Genomic DNA, 18,387 nt, shown 5'->3' with positions numbered 1-18,387 from the left:
TCTACCGCAGGAGCTGGTCATAGCAGGGACAGTAGATGGCTTTAAAAAAGGCTTAGATAATTTCCTAGAACAAAAAAATATAAGCTCTTAGGTGTAGAAATGTTTTACTTCTCTTTTTCTATCCCTTGGTTTAACTTGATGGACATGTCTTTTTTCAACCGTACGAACTATGTAACTATGTTAATAATATGCAAATAATAAAAAAAATGGAAACTATATATTCCAAACATATTGCTTTTTTATTTAGTATCAAGTATGAGCGCCACGCACAGAAATACACTGACTTACACGCATTGGCATGCTATTAATGAGATTATGAATGGTTGTATGAGTAATGTAATGCCACACTGAATGCACTTGGGCAATTTGTCAGCTCCGCTTGCAAATGCCGACTAATGACGTCTCAGACATTATTATCCCTGTGTATAACCCCCATTATCCCTGTGTATAGCCCTCAACATCCCTGTATATAACCCCCATCATCCCTGTGTATTACCCCCAACATCCTATACAGAAATTAAAGCGGTTATATATAGGGATGATGGGAGTTATATACAGGGATGATGGGGGTTATATACAGGGGTAATGGTGGTTATATACAGGGGTGATGGGGGTTATATACAGGGATGATGGGGTTAATACACAGGGACGATGGGGGTAATACACAGGGATGATGGGTTATATACAGAGATGATGGGGGTTATATACAGGGATGATGAGGGTTATAAACAGGGATAATGGAGGTTATACAGAGGGATGACAACCTCATCATTCCTTTATATAACCCTATCATCCCTGTATATAACCCCATCATTCATGTATTCATATAACCCCATCATCCCTGTATTTATATGACCCCCATCATCCATGTACTTATGTAACCCCCATTGTCCATGTATTTATGTAACCCGGCCCACTGCCTGTAAATGTAGTTGATGATGCGCCGTGCCTCTGCTCAGCCGGAAGTCCTGCCTGAGCAAAGACACGGAACGTCACAGGATATGAAAAGTTTACTCTGGGTGCAGTCACGTGACCGCTAATTAGAAGTAAGTAGCCGTTCCAAATATAAACAGACATTATATTAGAGAGTTAATTGTACATGTCACCTTAAGTTAAAATTGAAATACAATTTATTCCTGGCCAACCCCTTCAAGGCTATTGTCACGATCTAGGGGTATGTGGACTCACAAGGCCACTCCGCCAAAGTGGAGAGGTAGCTGGTCAAGTCACAGTCTATGCGAAAGTCTATACAACTTTGTAGCACTTTGTATCTGAGATAGTCCAGATGGTGGCAGGGGTTCTGGCACGGATGGGGCTAGATGTGTTAGGTTACACCAGACCTGGCAGATGGTATTAGGAGTGGCAGATGACACCAGACGAGATGTATATCAGCAGGCATAGCAGGTTGCGCCAAATGTGGCGGATGATACCAGGGATGACAGTTGACACCAGACGTGGTGTATAACAGCAGGGGTGGTAGGTTGCGCCAGACGTGGTGTATGATACCAGGAGTGGTCTATAACTGCAGGCGGCACAACACGACTCCAATACTAAACAGGCTAGGGAACAAAACACAGCACGGGATACAGGATTCAGGTAGCAGGACCACTGGGAGCAGGAGAACACTAAGGGACCATTTGCAATACGAACATGGGAAAATTACAACAACGCTCAGGCAAGGAAAGAAAGGGCAGGGCTATTTTTATAGTCCAGGATGGTCTGGGATATAATTAATTAATTACATATGCATGCACTGGCCCATTAAGGCCAGTAACCAGCGCACACGCGCCCCCTGCGGACATTACAGGACAAAGCGGACGGATGCGCTGACGTCTCTGGGGAAGGAGACGTGGGCAACAGGAAGGAGGTCTGTGGTCTGCAGGTAAGGGGAGCCTGCCGTCCGTGTCCTCTGCCATTACAGTACACCCCCCTTACATCCCCTCTTCTTGGATCCAGAGCGAGAGAGGAATTTTTTTAACGATGGTAGGGGCATTAAGGTTCTCCTCTGGCTCCCAGGACCTCTCCTCAGGACCAAACCCTCTCCAGTCCAGCAAATAGAAAAGTCCTTCCTCCTACCCTCTTGCAGTCCAGGATCCCCTCACCTCAAACACATCAGATGAACCGCTGGGAGCAACTGCAGGACTAGGAGTCTTACTGTATCAGTTCAGAACCACAGGTTTCAGCAGGGACACATAAAAGGAGTTGGGGATTCTGAGGGTAGAAGGCAGCCGGAGCTTATAGGAGACAAGGTTTATCTGTTGTAGGATCTCAAAGGGTCCAAGGAACCTGGGGGAAAATTTGTATGAGGGCACCTTCAAAGGGATGTTCCTTGAGGAAAGCCAGACCTTGGCTCCACAAGAGAACTGAGGAGGAACTTTTCTTCTTCTATTGGCATGCTTTTTCATGCGTGTCTGGAGGATCGCAGACTTAGTTTGCTGCCAGATGCAAATAAAAGTCCCAAATGAAGAATTTGCTGCTGGTACTTGAGTCATGGCTGGCACCGGAAGAGGGACTCGAGGATACTGACTGTACACAATGTACAAATCACTGGAGTAGAAATAGAGTTTGATAAAATATAACTTTTACTCATTATTTTTAAAAGTGTGCAGGTAAATACACAACAAACAATCTTTCAAAATAAGGATGTACTCCCTATTGTGAGGCGAAAATAACATTCTGTGCGGTTACTAAATGCCTATTTGCGCAGGTTGTAACCAAGTCTTTTACAGAATACATGCAGAGCTCCAAATAATTTTAATATATGAGGAGAAGGTTTTTCAGAAAGGTAGGGATTGCTGTATTTGGGGTAATCAATCCCCCTACCCATTTTATGATGTAGCAAAGTCCATGCCGTTCCTATACCTGGGGACTGGGAAACCTCCTTGTTACTTTTTATATATCCAGGCAACTAGTGTTATGCCTTCTCCCGACGCGTTTCCTTGTGGCCAAAATTTCTTCAGGGGAGATAAGGCCATTTAGCCTCTTCAATCGAAGGCTTTCATTTGCATTGGAACAATAGATAAGTGAATCTTTATGCAATGGCAAAGATTGTTGACTACATCAGTTCCAACGATGCTGGGATGTACGCCTGTCTCAGCGGGGACGTTATACGCTGATCCTATCATTAGAAGATTTTTTTCAATAAAATTTGCATTATACTCCAACGGTTGATGGGTTGAAGATTATACTGACTGTAATTTGCATAGACTATTTAGGAAAATCAGCGAAAAATTACATTTGCATAATAATTTGGAATGCGGTGTACACACACACACATACACACACACACACACACACACACACACTGTAACATATACACATACTAACACAGAGACACATACTGTATACACACTACACACACATATACACACAGACACTCACCATGTCTCCTTGCTGACAGGATCACAGGTCAGGACGGGCTGTGGGCGGAGCTTCCTCCTCTGCTTCTCAGCGCCCCCTACATGCTGGAAGGGTGCAACATGGGAGTGGACCAGTCCAGTCCCCTGACCTGAGTCATCTGACCTCGTGTCACTGACGTGCGGTCAGATGACAGGTGAGGTGTCTGGACTGGTCCACTCCCTGGCCGTCACAGACCCCAGTCAGAATTGCCGCTGCGTGATTTCCTGGCTCTTCCTAAAGCTGCTGCAGGTGTCCGACATACAGGGTGCCTATCAGCAGCGATCAGCTGCTCTGCAGTGCCCCCCCTTCCCTACCACCTAGTTGCGCCCGGGGCACATGCCCCGCCTGCCCCTCTAGCTACACCCCTGCACGCACCTATGGAAGAGGTGTCCAACTCCAGAAAGAACTGCCGAGAAGCATCAGGTTGATGGAGAACAGATGCTGAGGTAAAAGCAGTGAACGCTAATTCTGCCTCCGGAGGCCAAACCTTAAATGCGGTTTTACACTCGTCACCTTTGCGGATACGGATCAAGCTATAAGCTCCGCGTAGATCCAGATTTGTGAACACCTTGGCCCCACGAATGCTATCAAAAAGTTCTGAGATAAGTGGTAGTCGATACATTGACAAAGAGATACGTTTTTTTTCTTCACGAAGAAGAATCCGGCTCCTGCCGGAGAGGATGACTTCCGGATAAACCCTCTCTCCAGGTTCTCATTAACGTAGGCAGACATGGCTAGGGTCTCTGGCAGGGAGAGAGGGTAAACTCGACCTTGAGTTGGCGAGGCATCAGGAAGTAATTCAACAGGGCAATCGTAGATGCGATGGGGAGGAAGAGTCTCTGCCTCCTTCTTACTGAAGATGTCCGTAAAATTGGCACAATGTGACGGTAGATCGGAGAGTGACTGTGGCAGTGGAGGCAAAACAGGGCGAACCTGTGGCAGGCAGCGGGCAAGGCATTTGGGCACCCATCGGAAGACATCTCCAGAACTTCAGTCTTGAACTGGAGCATGTAGGCGAAGCCAAGGCAGGCCCAGCAGGACAGGATTGATGACTTTAGGTAGAACAAGGAATGTAATCTGTTCCGAGTGAGGAGCTCCAATTTGAAGTGTCAGTGTTTTAGTGACAAATACGACAGGATCAGGCAAAGGTAGTCCATTCACAGAGGCAACCACCAGACGTCTCTCCAGAAGAACTGTGGGTAAATGTAGGCGAGCCGCTAGATCCTACTAAATAAAATTTGCAGCTGCTCCAGAGTCCAGGTAGGCTGAGGAGGAGTGTGATGTCTCACTAGAGAAGATGGTCATAGGAATGGATAATTTGGGAGAGACTTTGACGCTTGGCGTCGTCCCACCTAGGGTTGACTCTCCAACCAACTCTAGGTGCTGGAGTTTCCCGATTTTTGTGGGGGGCCTTGGTGAATGAAATGGCCTTTAAGGCCACAATATAGACACAGGCCTGAAGAGCGTCTGCGCTGTTTCTCCTGCTCGGACAGTTTGATTCTGTCTTCCTGCATAGGTTCTTCAGGTAGGACAACAGGAGGAGGCAATAGTGGTCTCTGGAATGAGGATGCCAGTCTGTGGATATGTCTCTCCTGCCGAACCCCCTGAGCACGTTCCTGGATTCTCATGTCGACCCGGGTAGCCAACAGGATGAGAGCATCCAGAGTAGAATGAAGATCATGGACTGCTAGCTCTTCCTTGACGTGCGAGAACAGTCCCTGCCAAAAGATCGCCACAAAAGCCTCATTTTTCCTTGCCAACTCTGCTGCCAGAGTATAGAAGGAGATAGCATACTCTCCAACTGTGGACCCACCTTGCTTAAGTGATAGCAGAGTGGCCACTGCAGAGGATATTTGACCTGACTCCTCGAGCACAGTACGAAAAGTCTGTAGGAATAATGCTAGGTCAGAGAATTCAGGTCCCTGTCGTTCCAAGATCGGATTCGCCCATGCTACCTGGGCCTCATCAGAGGGGAAGAGATGAGCTCGTAGCCTAAAATGAATGATACATTGGTTGAGGAAACCTCTACAGACTCTAGGGTGACCGTCATAGCGAGGAGGGAGAGGCAACGAAACTGTGGATCCAGAACAGACAGGAGGCGTGATGGGCAGTTGGACGGCAGCAACATCTGGAGGAGGAGTTGATCCTGGCATGCACGTAGATCACACATATCTGTTTGAATCACTTGAACTGAAGTCTTGGATTGGCCAGTGGGTTCCATGGCCTGAACAAAGTGTCACGATCTAGGGGTATGTGGACCCACTAGGCCTGGCTTGGCTTCGCCTACATACTCCAGTTCTCTACTGGAGTTCTGGAGAGGTCCTCCAATGGGGCCCCAAATGCCTTGCCCGCTGCCTGCCACAGGTTCGCCCTGTTTTGTCTCCGCTGCCACAGTCACTCTCCGATCTACCGTCACTGCCGGAACTCTGGCTTGAATACTAGCAATATGCTCAATAACTCATAGTAAGGTGAAGCTTCTTGGAGCTAGATGTCCTTGGCAATGACAAGAAGCCAACGTGGTTGCCTTCCATTAAGAACTCAAAGAGAGAAAAATCTATGGAAGATTGCAGGATCTCCCGGATGGCAACAAATAAAGCAGAAAACAAACCCTGTCCCCCCAATCCTTAGAGATCACTCTGATGAGAATCGTCTTTAAGGTTTTAATTAAACGTTTCAACTTAATCTGTAGATAGTACACAGATGTTTACAATTTTTTGTAATTAACAAACTGTCATAAATTTAGACATAAAAGGATTACCTTGGTCAGTAAGGATTTATTTGGGTATGCTAGCACAGGAAAACATAAAACAGTTCCTCAGATATATTTTAGAAGACTGATATATGGGTACCGGTTAGCATAATACATTACTATCAATATGTACTGTATCCCCTAGCAGATTTTACCATAGGTCCTACCAGGTCCATGGCAATTCACTCTAATGATACCTCTATAATTGGTGGTGGTACTAGGGGGTTATGAAAATAGGACACAGTAGCGGTCAATTGACATTCTGGGCATGATTCATAATATCCTTGAATTTCAACATGCATGGCTGTCCAGAAGAACCTTTGTGAGTCGCAATCCTTAGTTTTCTGAAATCCTAAATGTTCCCCCAAGACATGCTTATGAGCCAGGTCTAATACCATTCTATGATATGGCTGGGGTACCACAAGTTGTTCAACAAACTCACCACGCAATTTATCTTCATGGTACAGTACAGCTTGGTTTTGTGTCAAGTGAGGAAAAAATTGACCAATTGTTGAAAATTTTTGGGGTAATCTATATGACACTAATGTATAAAAAGTGGAGGTCTGACACGTGTCAAACCTGCCCGTTGCCAGAACGATATGCGGGATTAGGAAAGTGATGTGACACAGTCTCCTGTCGGCTCTATTCTGGGCTTATTCCGGCTGCCACATTATTGGCCATTGACTATAATATGCCAACCATGCGGCCTCTATAGAAAACCAAGCAAAGCCCACAGGAGACAAAGTGCCATATACAGTATATTGAAGGAATTTTTTGAGAAATGTTACCTTGCAGGTATATTTTTAATATTTTTAATTATAATTATTTTCTGATACTATATAAAGAACAGAGGAAGAAAACTAGGGTTTGTGCAAAGACCGTATGGAGCTAATTAAATATCCAGTCCTCATTTTAGGAAAAATAATTGTTATAGAAAATAATTTTGGTGATATTTTTTTTATCTTCTGAATGTTCTTTGTCTATGGCATATAAATGTGTAAATTATCTTGTTAACCTTGATCTGATCAGATCTCCTTGGCTTATCAGCTGAACAAGATTTACTTATTTTATTTCCATAGCTAATTATTGTTTTGGGCTTTGTCTTAATTTACTTCCAAATTGTCTTTATCAGTTATGATTCAATTATTTAAAGCCAGTTGTAAGATTATCAAAATATATTGCATAATTCAGGCCGCTTTGTCTCTGAAATAAATGTGAAAATAGATAAGGTTTTTGTGCTCATTGCATAATCACCTTATGTCTGATGTAAAAGCAGATACACCAGTAGTACTACTGGAATTAATACATCAAGAGACAAGTACCACTACATGAAATAGTTCCATGTTTGTTAAGAAATTAATAAATTTTGCAATTACTATTCTGTTTCCTGATTACCAATAGCATATGTCATACCAAAAATAAACTATAAAAACTTCATTGTCACTTGTGTGGAGGCAGCAATGGCCAAGGTTATCGTCTTCACTGGTAGGTGCATATCAAAGACATATCAAGAGGTTGCTTTAGACAATAATGATTGATCATAAAGTGTACCCCTGCTGGGACACCCAGCGATCAGCTGTTATCTATGAGTAAAAATGTAATTAAGGGTTTAATTTCCCCGCAGTGCCCCCAGAAGTGAAATAAAGCATTACAGTGCCCATTCAAATCAATGGGTTGTCTGTGTCATGCAGGACAGGGCAGGTGCTCCAAAAAGATAGATGCTCTCTGTAACCGCTCTCTGTAACCGCTCTCCACTCTGCCCAAGAGATTAGAATCCCCCTCTAATAATTCTGAATTCCTTAATAGGGTATATGAAATGGGTTTTCCAAATTAGACAACCCCTTTAAAAATTATCCTTTTAAAAGAAGCCAAAATTTAAAGACCACCCAACCTCTTGGAATTCTTTGCCAGAAAAAGTTTTTATGGTGAATTCACTGAAAGAGTTATAAAGAGGCCTGGGTGTATGAGTGTAATCATATTATAAATTATAAGTAATCGTAAATAATAAGTAATGCTTACTGGATTACTGTAGATGGGTTGTTGATCCCGGGATTATAAAGGATTGCCATATTGGACTCGAAAAGGATTTTTTTCCCTAAGAATATTGGCTTTTACCTCCCTCTTGATCAACATAGCAGAATAATAGGCCGAACTGGATGGACATATGTCGCTTTTTGGCCTTACAAACTATGATACTATGATAGACAGTAAATAGATAATGGCACTAGAGAATTGACTGTACTGTACCTTTTAGAGAAAGATGGAGGCTTTATTTTCTTCCGCTATAAGTTATTTTTCTAGTTAGTAAATCTGGCATATGAGTTTTGTCTGGAAGTTTCTACTAACTAAGACTGGTGTTTTTATTATGCCAGTCTAAGACTGTAGCCTGCTGGAGTAAGATGCAACCAATTTATTAAGAGGTGCACATCTTGGACTGTCCGAGGGCCACAAAATGAGATCCGCTTTAATTTCTGCAAATTTTTAGCGTAACTTGAAATTCGTAAATTTGACGGACCATGGGTCGTCCTGTCCCTTTTGCTAAGCCCCACCCAATTTTTATAAAGTGGCACAAGCAGCAGAAAGACAGTAAATTAGAAAATGTTTGCGCAAAACAAGCGTGTACTAAAATTTGCTACCCTTTCTGCCAAAAACTGGTGGAAATGGCATAATAAATCTCCTTGATAATATATGTTAATAGGACAGTTTTTTTTATCAAACAGGATAATAATAGTGGTGTGGATGTCACCATTATTTCTGATGATTGACTCCTTTTTGATCAGTTTTCATTGGTTTCTGAGCTGTCTTTTATATCACTTATCATTACCTATTAATCCTTTTAGTTTGCTGTAATCTAATGTTTCATCTCTTCCCCCTTTATCAATTTCTGAAATGAATCAGTGAGCAGTTGTTAAAAATGAAATATTTGAAATGTTATGCACAAAACAAATCCTGTCATTCTTAATTTATAAATTATGACTGGATTAGAATTACTTTCTTAATACTAGTAAAAATTTAATTAATGCTGGAAAATGTTAATTATATATGGTGTTTTTTTTTTTTTTGTAGCATTGGCACTGATTCTGGGAGCTCAGATTGGTAAGTAAAAGGTTCTCAAATATGCAGTTCAATTAAAATTAATTTATACAACAGGAACAGTAGGTTTACTAGTAGCATGGCTTAATACATGGGAATATATAAACTTGCCCCCCTCCCAGTGGCATTGTGAGTCTCAAAGACAATATAGCTATAAGACAATTTTCTATGTATAGAAAGTGACTGAATATAACCATCATACTGTTACTGAATAATAATGCCACTCCATGTCCACATAATACCACCACATAGAGACTAAATAATATCACCATACTGTTACTAAATAATACAGTAACAATATGACCACATATTACCACCATATAGTGACTGAATAATACCACCATACTGTTACTGAATAATACCTCCACACCAAGATCACATATTACCAACACATAGTAACTAAATAAGACTACCATACTGTTACTGAATAATATCACCACACCATGATCACATATTATCACCACATAGTGACTAAATAATGCCCCCATACTGTTACTGAATATTACTGCTACACCATGACCACAAATGACACCACATAGTGACTGAATAATGCCACCATACTATTACTGAACAATACCGCCATACCATGACCACATATTACCACCACATAGTGGCGGAATAGTACCACCATGTTGTTCCTGAATAATACCTCCACATCAGGATCACCTATTACCACCACATAGTAACTAAATAAGACTACCATACTGTTACTGAATAATATCACCACACCATAATCACATATTATCCCCACATAGTGACTAAATAACGCCCCCATACTGTTACTGAATAATACTGCCACACCATGACCACACATTACACCACATAGTGACTGAATAATGCCACCATACTATTACTGAACAATACCGCCACATAATGACCACATATTAAAACCACAGAGAGACTGAATAATGCCACCATACTGTTACTAAAAAATACTGCACAACAATAACCACATATTACCACCACCTAGTGACTGAATTATTCCACCATATTGTTACTGAATAGAAACCACTATTCAAAGACCAATATTACCACCATACAGTGACCATATAGTGGTAGATACCAGTCCTACACAGGCAGTCTGCAGGCCATATGAGGGATTACAGTACAGTTACATCCAGTGATTCATAGGTGACATCTTCTTAGATTGGAGTCGTTCACTTTCTTCTTCATCTGGGCCAGAACGCCATGATGACTTTTTCCAGCCACGACTTGTCTTTGATGGAAAATCAAGGAGTCAAAGACGTCTGTGTTGTAAATTCTATACACTCCCCACTTATACCCAAACAGTAATAGTGCCCCCTTTAGTCCTTGCACAGTAATAGTGCTCTCCTTGGTGTTCCACACAGTTATTTTGCCCCCAAACAGTATTAATGCCACCACACAGTAGTAAAGTCCCCCTCACACAATAGTAGTTTTCTTTTGTCCCCCCCAATATAATTATCCTCTTTAGTGCTCCAAATAGTAGTTAGGGCCTTCATATAGTAGTTATGTACTCCCATATAGTAGTTAGAGGCCTCATCCTCCATTAACAGAGCACCCTTTGCCCAATGAAAATGTAATAATCAGGCCCCCATAAGGCAGGTGGAGATCAGTTAGAAATGTTTAGTGTACAAATACAGTATCAGATTCAAGCTTAATCCATAGATATAGTGAACTAAAGGGGGTTTTACACAGGACGATTATCGGGCAGACGGGCGTTAATATAATGCTCGTTGCCGATAAGTGCCCTGTGTAAACAGGGGAACGATCAGCAGATGACCGAGCAAACGCTCGATCATCTGCTGGTCGTAACGTTTAAAAAAATGGTGCCAGAACCAAGCAAAATACAGACATATAGTGCTAGAACCAAGCTTAGTACATATATACAGCACCAGAACCAAGTTCATTACATAAAAACAGCACAAGAACAAAGCTCAGTACATAAATACAGCACCAGAAGCAAGCTCAGTACATATATATGTCACAGACACAGGGTATGTGGACCCACTAGGCCGCTCCGCCGTAGCGGGGAGGCAGCTGACCAGGTCACAGTCTATGCGAAAGTCAATGGCAGACAGTAATGCTTGGGTACCTGAAATAGTCCGGAAGGTGGCTGTGGCTTCAGCACGGATGGAGGCTGGTGCGGCAGGAGGCGCCAGACGTGGCGGGCAGTATCCGATGAAGCGGAAGACACTGGACGTGGCAGAAGACACTTGACGTGGCAGAAGACACTTGACGTGGCAGAAGACACTTGACGTGGCAGAAGACACTGGACGTGGCAGACGACACTACTCCAACACTGGGAACAATACGGAATACAGGAACGGTAACAGGGCAAGGGTAACAGCTGGAACGGGAGACACTTAAGGGACCATTGCGAGACAGACTGGGATAGATTAACAACGCTCAGGCAAGGATCAGAAGGCCTGGGGCCTTCTTATAGACCAGGAAATCAGGGCAGGTGATGATGATGACGAAATCATTTGTGCGCGCACTGGCCCTTTAAGGCCGTGCGCGAGCAAGCGTGCGCACCCTACGGGACACCGCAGGACGGAGCGGAAGTGAGCGTTGGCGTCTCCTAGGAAGGAGACAGGGACCAGCGCTCACGGATCCATGGCCGCGGGCGTCGGGAGGCGAGTGAACCCGACGGCCCGCGGCCATGGACGTTACAATATACAGTTTCAGAAACATGTAAATTACAGAGATTGTTTGCAAAGTCAGGTTAGACCGTTACACAAGCTTGCACCATATGAAACTTTACTCCCAGTTTCACAAAAAAAAAAAATGGTACCACCCATCTCATCTCTCTTTAGATCATACAGTGAATCCATTGCTGATCAGTGAGTGGCAGATTAAACATTTATATTCCGTAATTTACAGGTGACATCTTCTCTTCTATTTGTTCTCTTTCCTTTTTTTCTTCATCCAGGGTGGTCTATTATGATGACTTTCCCAGCCATGACTCCTTATCTGCAGAGTTTGCCGCTCAGATGTCTTCGGTTCCTTGCTTTTCCACCACATCTGACCTATAAACTAACACTAAATCCTCATTGTGCCACACACACTAAACCACGGAATGTAATAGCACCATACACTGTGCCTCTGAATATACCCCCACACATTGCGTACCTTAATATACCTCCACACACTCTGCACCTGAATATACCTCCACACACTGTGACCCTGAATATACCTCCACACATTTTGCCCCTGAATATACTGCCACATACTGAATACAATCATGTCAAACACTGTAAAATAAAGCATCACACACAGTGGCGTAACTATAGGTGTCGCGGCGGTCGCAATTGCGATCGGGCCCTGAATCCAGGGGGCCCGCGGCCCCTCGCACCACATCAATGAAAGATTACTATAGTAACTGGGGCCTATGTAATAAACTACACAGGCCACCGTTACTATAGTAACTGACAGTACTTACCTTCCTCATTTCAGAGTGCAGCGGAGGTCCTGACGCCCAGCGCTGTGTGCAGCGCATTACATCACAACGCTATGCGCAGCATACAACATCCCGACCCTGGATGGAGTCAGGACCTCCGCTGTGGCCGAAGAGGAGGGTAAGTTTAATACCACTGTCTGCTGGAGCTGGTTCCGACTCCCGGGACCCCGGCCAATCAGCTGTCCTCAGGATAGGCCATCAATGGGTAGCCTACCATGTGGTAGGCTTAGATACAAGACCCCAGCAGACAGTACTCTTAGCCCAAAAAATAAAAAATTGGAAAGAACGATGTGGGGTTCCCCCATTTTTAAAACCAGGCAAATACAACATAGCAGAAGCAGGCTAGCATTACCAGGGTGGGAAAGGCCACTATTTTTGGCATTCCCAGCTTAATAATACCAGCCTGCGGCTGTGCCATTGCCCCTCCATCACTTTTGATGGTCGGGTACTGGATCGTACCCAGCTCTTCCCGGTACCCCTGGTAGTGGTGGGTAACGGGGTAATAATGGGGGTTAGTGTTAGCCTCTTCATGTCTAACATTAAGTCCCATCTTAGCAATGGACATTGTCAATCAGCTAGCGGCCATTACTAAGGTGGGAGTAATAAAGACTAGAAAAATACAAAGACATAGAAAAAATATTTTATTGAAATAAAAATCCCACACACAACCCTCATTATCCATTTTATTGAGAATAAAAAAACCGCCGTTATAGAAGTAGTCCTCGAATCTGAAGTAGTCCAACAAACACACAAAAAAAATTAGTAACACATAAAAAATAAAAACAATTCTTATACTTACCTTTGCTGGGTCCAGTGCTGGAGCCGCAAGGTCAGCGAGCTGGGCCCTATATCTAATCCTATCATGTGTGATACTGTCTGCTGAGCCGATGTATTTATTCCAATCATATGTGATAAAGTCTGCTAAGCCACTGTATCTAACCCTATGCAGAGCTATAGGGTCGTAGTGCAAAAGATATGCTGTCTCCTATATACCCATATACATACACGCACACACATTTTTTGGGGGGTATATGTATTGGGGCTATTTCCCCTGATGTTTCAAGACCTTAGTGACGCTCCTGGCTGCTAGTGCTGCATCGTTGGGTCACTTAGGAGACCCAGCGATGCAGCTGACAGCTGGGGGCTTTCTGCCATGAGAAGTTTGGGTGGAGGGCCCAAGAAGAACCTTTACATCGGGGCCCATGAGCCTTTAGCTACGCCCCTGATCAAACACAGTGTCCCATACAAATAGTGCCACATGCTGTGACCCCTAAAAATATTGTCTTAAGTTGTGTCCCATGACTCCTTCCTCCCTAGTGTTGCAACATTCTAAATGTAAGTTCTCCAAAATCACTTAACTATCAAACATAAGGGACAGACCACTGAAGTTCGCATTTCTGGCACTAGTATACGCAGCACTCAGAGAGGCGAGCACTGACAGGTTCCCTTTAATGGGGCAGTATTGCAGCTCTCGATACAGCGACTAACCTCTGGGACCTGTACCAATAAGATAGCCTTGGCATATCCTGGTTATATGCCATCACTCCAAACAAATTTTCTCAAAATAAATTCACCCATTAAATGTTTTAGCTCAGCTCAGAAGCCTTCCTCAAGCTGTGTAAAAGGGATTTCACGGCCTGAAACCAGATTCACACATGCAGTTTTTGGTGCAGTTTTGTGTTACAAGTAGAGAGACAAATAAAATCATTCACCAACTTTCAAGACTACTACACTAATTCTCAAAAATAACATTCTTTATCGCACCCTCCTGTTACTTTAACCATAAATATAATATATTAAAAAAATGAATCTGATGATATAGTTTGTTTGGAGAACCCATTTGTACTCATGTAATATTTTTTAAAATCCTTTTTTATTCTGATCCAAGGTTTATAGCTACTGTATTTTATTTTTGGAAGTGTTTCTGAGCTACAAGTTACTGTATCATATCAAAAAGAAAAAGGGCGAAGGAACTAGACTGTCTAATCAAAGCAACCAGAGTAGAGTACAAATAGTACGATGCTACCAAGGAATAATATACTAGAAACAGGAGCAACAGGAAAACACCTGGAGAACAAAGGCACTCAACTCGTAGGTTATAAAAATATCAACATTTATTAGAACAAATATAAAAGGAATTCTATTAAAAAAAAACAGCAGCGTCAAAGGTGATCCTGTATCACAGTGAGGACATCACAAGCCCGGCCGGGTTAAAGCAATTAGCTAAAGAATTGAATAGTGCATATGGGTGAAAATGACAGGAGATTACAGTTACATAATGCATGAACCTCATACAATAATATGCAGAATGAATACTGAAATGAGTGAACAGTAGTTCAATACTATTAAAGTGACAAAAAAATGCACTAGAACAAAATATATAAATAGTTGGCCTACAACATGGTGTGACACTGCAATATAAATGGGCATACAGTGTAGCTGACAGGGAACCTGACCTAACAAAAATGCTTAATAGTTAGCAGTAAGTCAGGAGTAGATGGCAAGAACAAAGCAAGGCAAAAGTAGGTAGATTGCAAGATTCAACATCATAACGGATGCAGGTAGTCATATTGTGCCATAGAAACCTATCATCAATAAATGCACAGCATATACTCCAGAGTAAATTGTATATCCAGGACTCGTGATAAAATCTCAATATAAACCGCAAAGAGATTATGGAAAATCTGTGAGAGATAGTGGAGTAGAGAAAAAATAGTTACTCATCAGCCAATGGTGCACCTCAGCCGAAGTGGATGGACTAGGTAGGCCACAAATTGCAGGCTTGGCAGACTTGGCAAAGTCGGTCTTGATTTAGGGTAGATCACTATCCCTCTGCTATGCGGATGTCCTGAAGGAGCTATAACTGCGGCAAGAGGCATGGCTCCTCGCTGTGCACGTATGTAGCGCGCTGGAACAAAAATGGAGTAGGAGCAAGTCTTAGTCGAGCAGTATGCAACCTCCGTTATCACCACTGTCAGGTTGCAGACATCATATGGGTAGTGTGATTGGCTAATGCATCGTGCAAGGCGGTGTGCAGAGTGACCTGCACACAAACATGGTCGAACGCGCAGGTCTCTAGGCGGCTGACATCAGAACGTAAGTTACGTACGCTGACACGTTTCATTACCACGTGACTTTCTCAGAGTGTCACGTAACCAAGCACGTTCAGGGTAAGTATTTAAAGAGGCAAGCAAGCAATAAGCAGCCTTTTATACACCGATATATTTAACCCATGTAAGGGCTACAAGTAATACAAATAAACATACATATAAAATAATTAATTCTCACCCCATTAGAAGTCATCCAAAGGAATAAATAAAAATATAATATAATAAAAAATAAAGAAATAAATAATAAAATAAAGAAGTGAAAAATAAAAATAATAGAATACACAAAAAAAACACCAGATAGAATGTCTGTCATAGTAGAGAGTGATGGAAGGGTGTGGACTGCATATTATTGTATGAGGTTCATGCATTATGTAACTGTAATCTCCTGTCATACTACTTTTGCACCGGTATGCGCTATGACATTTTTGGGTTAATTGCTTTCACCTGGCTGGGTTTTTGATGTCCCCACTGTGACACAGGATCACCTTTGATGCTGCTGTTTTTTTAATATATAATTCCTTTTATATTTGTTCCAATAATTTTTTATATTTTTATAACCTAAGAGTCTTTGTTCTCCTAGAGTTTTTCTGTTGCTCCTGTTTCTACTGTATCAAAACTATTTTTTTTAAAAACGATGCAGACCCTTCTGTTGGTTTCAGGTTTTCAAATCATTGTTCTAAATTCTAAATATTCCATTCCTTAAATTGATTGTTGATAATTTATCTTTCTCTGCTAAACATAGGCTCAGCTTATGAATTGATATGCTATTTTACCAACTGGGCACAGTACCGATCTGGACTAGGGAAATTTAACACTAATAATATTGATCCATGTCTGTGTACACACCTAATCTATGCCTATGCTGGAATGTTTCAACAACTAAGTCACCGCCTCAGAGTGAAATTATGTAAATCAATACAATGCATTCAAAGGCCAAAAGAAGCAGTATGTATCGTCACTTCATCACTTTCATGTCATGTGTAGAATCAAACTACAGCTCATTATTCATAATAACTGGTTTCCTGGATAGTGACTTGTTTCATCCGTTTTCTCTTTTTCAAAAGTTTTAATAGATCGTTTTTTAGTAGAATGCAGTGTTCCACGGAATGCCAACTCTCTGCCATGTTTCTGGTCTAAATTAGTATTTTTCCTCCGATTTTATAAACTTCACCAAAAATGTGCAGTAGTCTTGTACTTCAAACAAGTGTTGTCAATCAATCAAATACATAAAGGTAGATCATTTTATCAGATATTCCATTTGATTCAATTGGGAATAATTGAAGTGATTATGGAGTGAACATTAGATCAATTTTGGTTTATCAGATCAAATGATAGCATCATATCTTCGTTGAATCTGCTAAAAATCTTTCTGTGAACGGCAAGCTGTAGCTCTAGCCTCCTGTGAACTCCTCACTCAATATCTCTTTACACTGTGCACTATTACGTTGTTAGTCTTTTTTCACATAATAATATCTGTAAGATTTCCTTTCTTCTGGTTAGCGTTGGGTAGCAGGCTATGCTATTGTGTCTTCCAAAAATAATGAAAACCTGATGGAAAGAACGGCCGTACCAAGCCACAGGCTAGGGGGAGGCCCCATGACCAGGGGAAGAGGAAGGGGAGGAGCTGAGGGACACGAGGGTGGGTTAGACGGCATACCGTGCTGAGCACCAGTCTAACCCGCGCACGTAAGAAAACGAACGGCCATCCCCCTTAACAGTGATGATGGACACGCATATTTGAGAGGGTCAAGATATGCTCGCTGTGGTGGGGTTGGGGGTCCTTGGAGTTGGTCAAATTTGGTGGACGAGGGACTAATAATAGAGATGGTCCCTCACAAAATTATGTTCTTGGGATCTGGTGGATTTGGGCTCCTGCTGGGTGGTGTCCCGAGGAGTAGGTACATGGGAAGTTTTAGCCATCTGCGGTAGGTCACGGTGCCTCGGAGCCTGTGTTTTGGATGGCTGGGGTAAAATTACATTGTATGGGCAGATTGGCGCCAGATCCTCCTTCCTGAGCTTCAAGGACCTACCTCCCAATGTTATGTAAATTGTGGTTATTTATTTCCTGTGTATTGATGTGTAGAATTGTTTTGTTTGGTTAATAAAATGGCTGCTGTGGCCAAATCCATTCCAAGCCAAAGTCTCTGTGTCTTATTGGGCTAGGTAGCAGTATGGTAAGTGGGGGACGCAGCGGGTGAATTGGTACAGTAGCGGGAGGTAAGGTAAGGCAAGACCGCACTCTATTATCCATAGTCATGGAGGCCTTTTCCAGTTTTACTTTTGCATTGGCCATAAATGACTATATTACTAGAAAATAGTTGTGTAATTGAGTTTGATAAAAAATACAGCTTACTTTATTATTCCTTAGCTCTCCCCTAACTGGCGCGACTGCATGCATATATGCAAATATTGCAGCCATGGTTGAGCCTAAACATATTTCCCTTCTCATCGTCCATGGAGCACAGTTTGTCATGTGGCAGCTAATAGTAATAGATCTGCTGTACAAATACAGTATTAGATCTATTTTATGAAGAGGCCATGTGATCCACTTTGCTTTGTACAATGTATGGGGATAGGAAGGGTGGCTACTTATGGCT

The 18,387-nt window shown here is 42.4% G+C and overlaps 1 protein-coding gene across 1 annotated transcript in view; it reads left to right on the top strand.

Moving 5' to 3' along the window:
* LOC142741243 (acidic mammalian chitinase-like) overlaps window positions 1-18,387 on the top strand; it is a 159,045-nt gene that overhangs the window by 19,956 nt on the left and 120,702 nt on the right. Inside the window, exon 2 of the mRNA XM_075850645.1 lies at window positions 9,215-9,244. The gene's annotated coding sequence lies outside the window, so the exon portion shown is untranslated. The remainder of the gene's footprint in view (window positions 1-9,214; window positions 9,245-18,387) is intronic.

This window comes from Rhinoderma darwinii, chromosome 2 (assembly GCF_050947455.1).
Source record: "Rhinoderma darwinii isolate aRhiDar2 chromosome 2, aRhiDar2.hap1, whole genome shotgun sequence".
Taxonomy (NCBI): Eukaryota; Metazoa; Chordata; class Amphibia; order Anura; family Rhinodermatidae; genus Rhinoderma; species Rhinoderma darwinii.
Note: the sequence above shows the minus strand (reverse complement) of the source record. Positions and strands in the feature narration are given on the sequence as shown.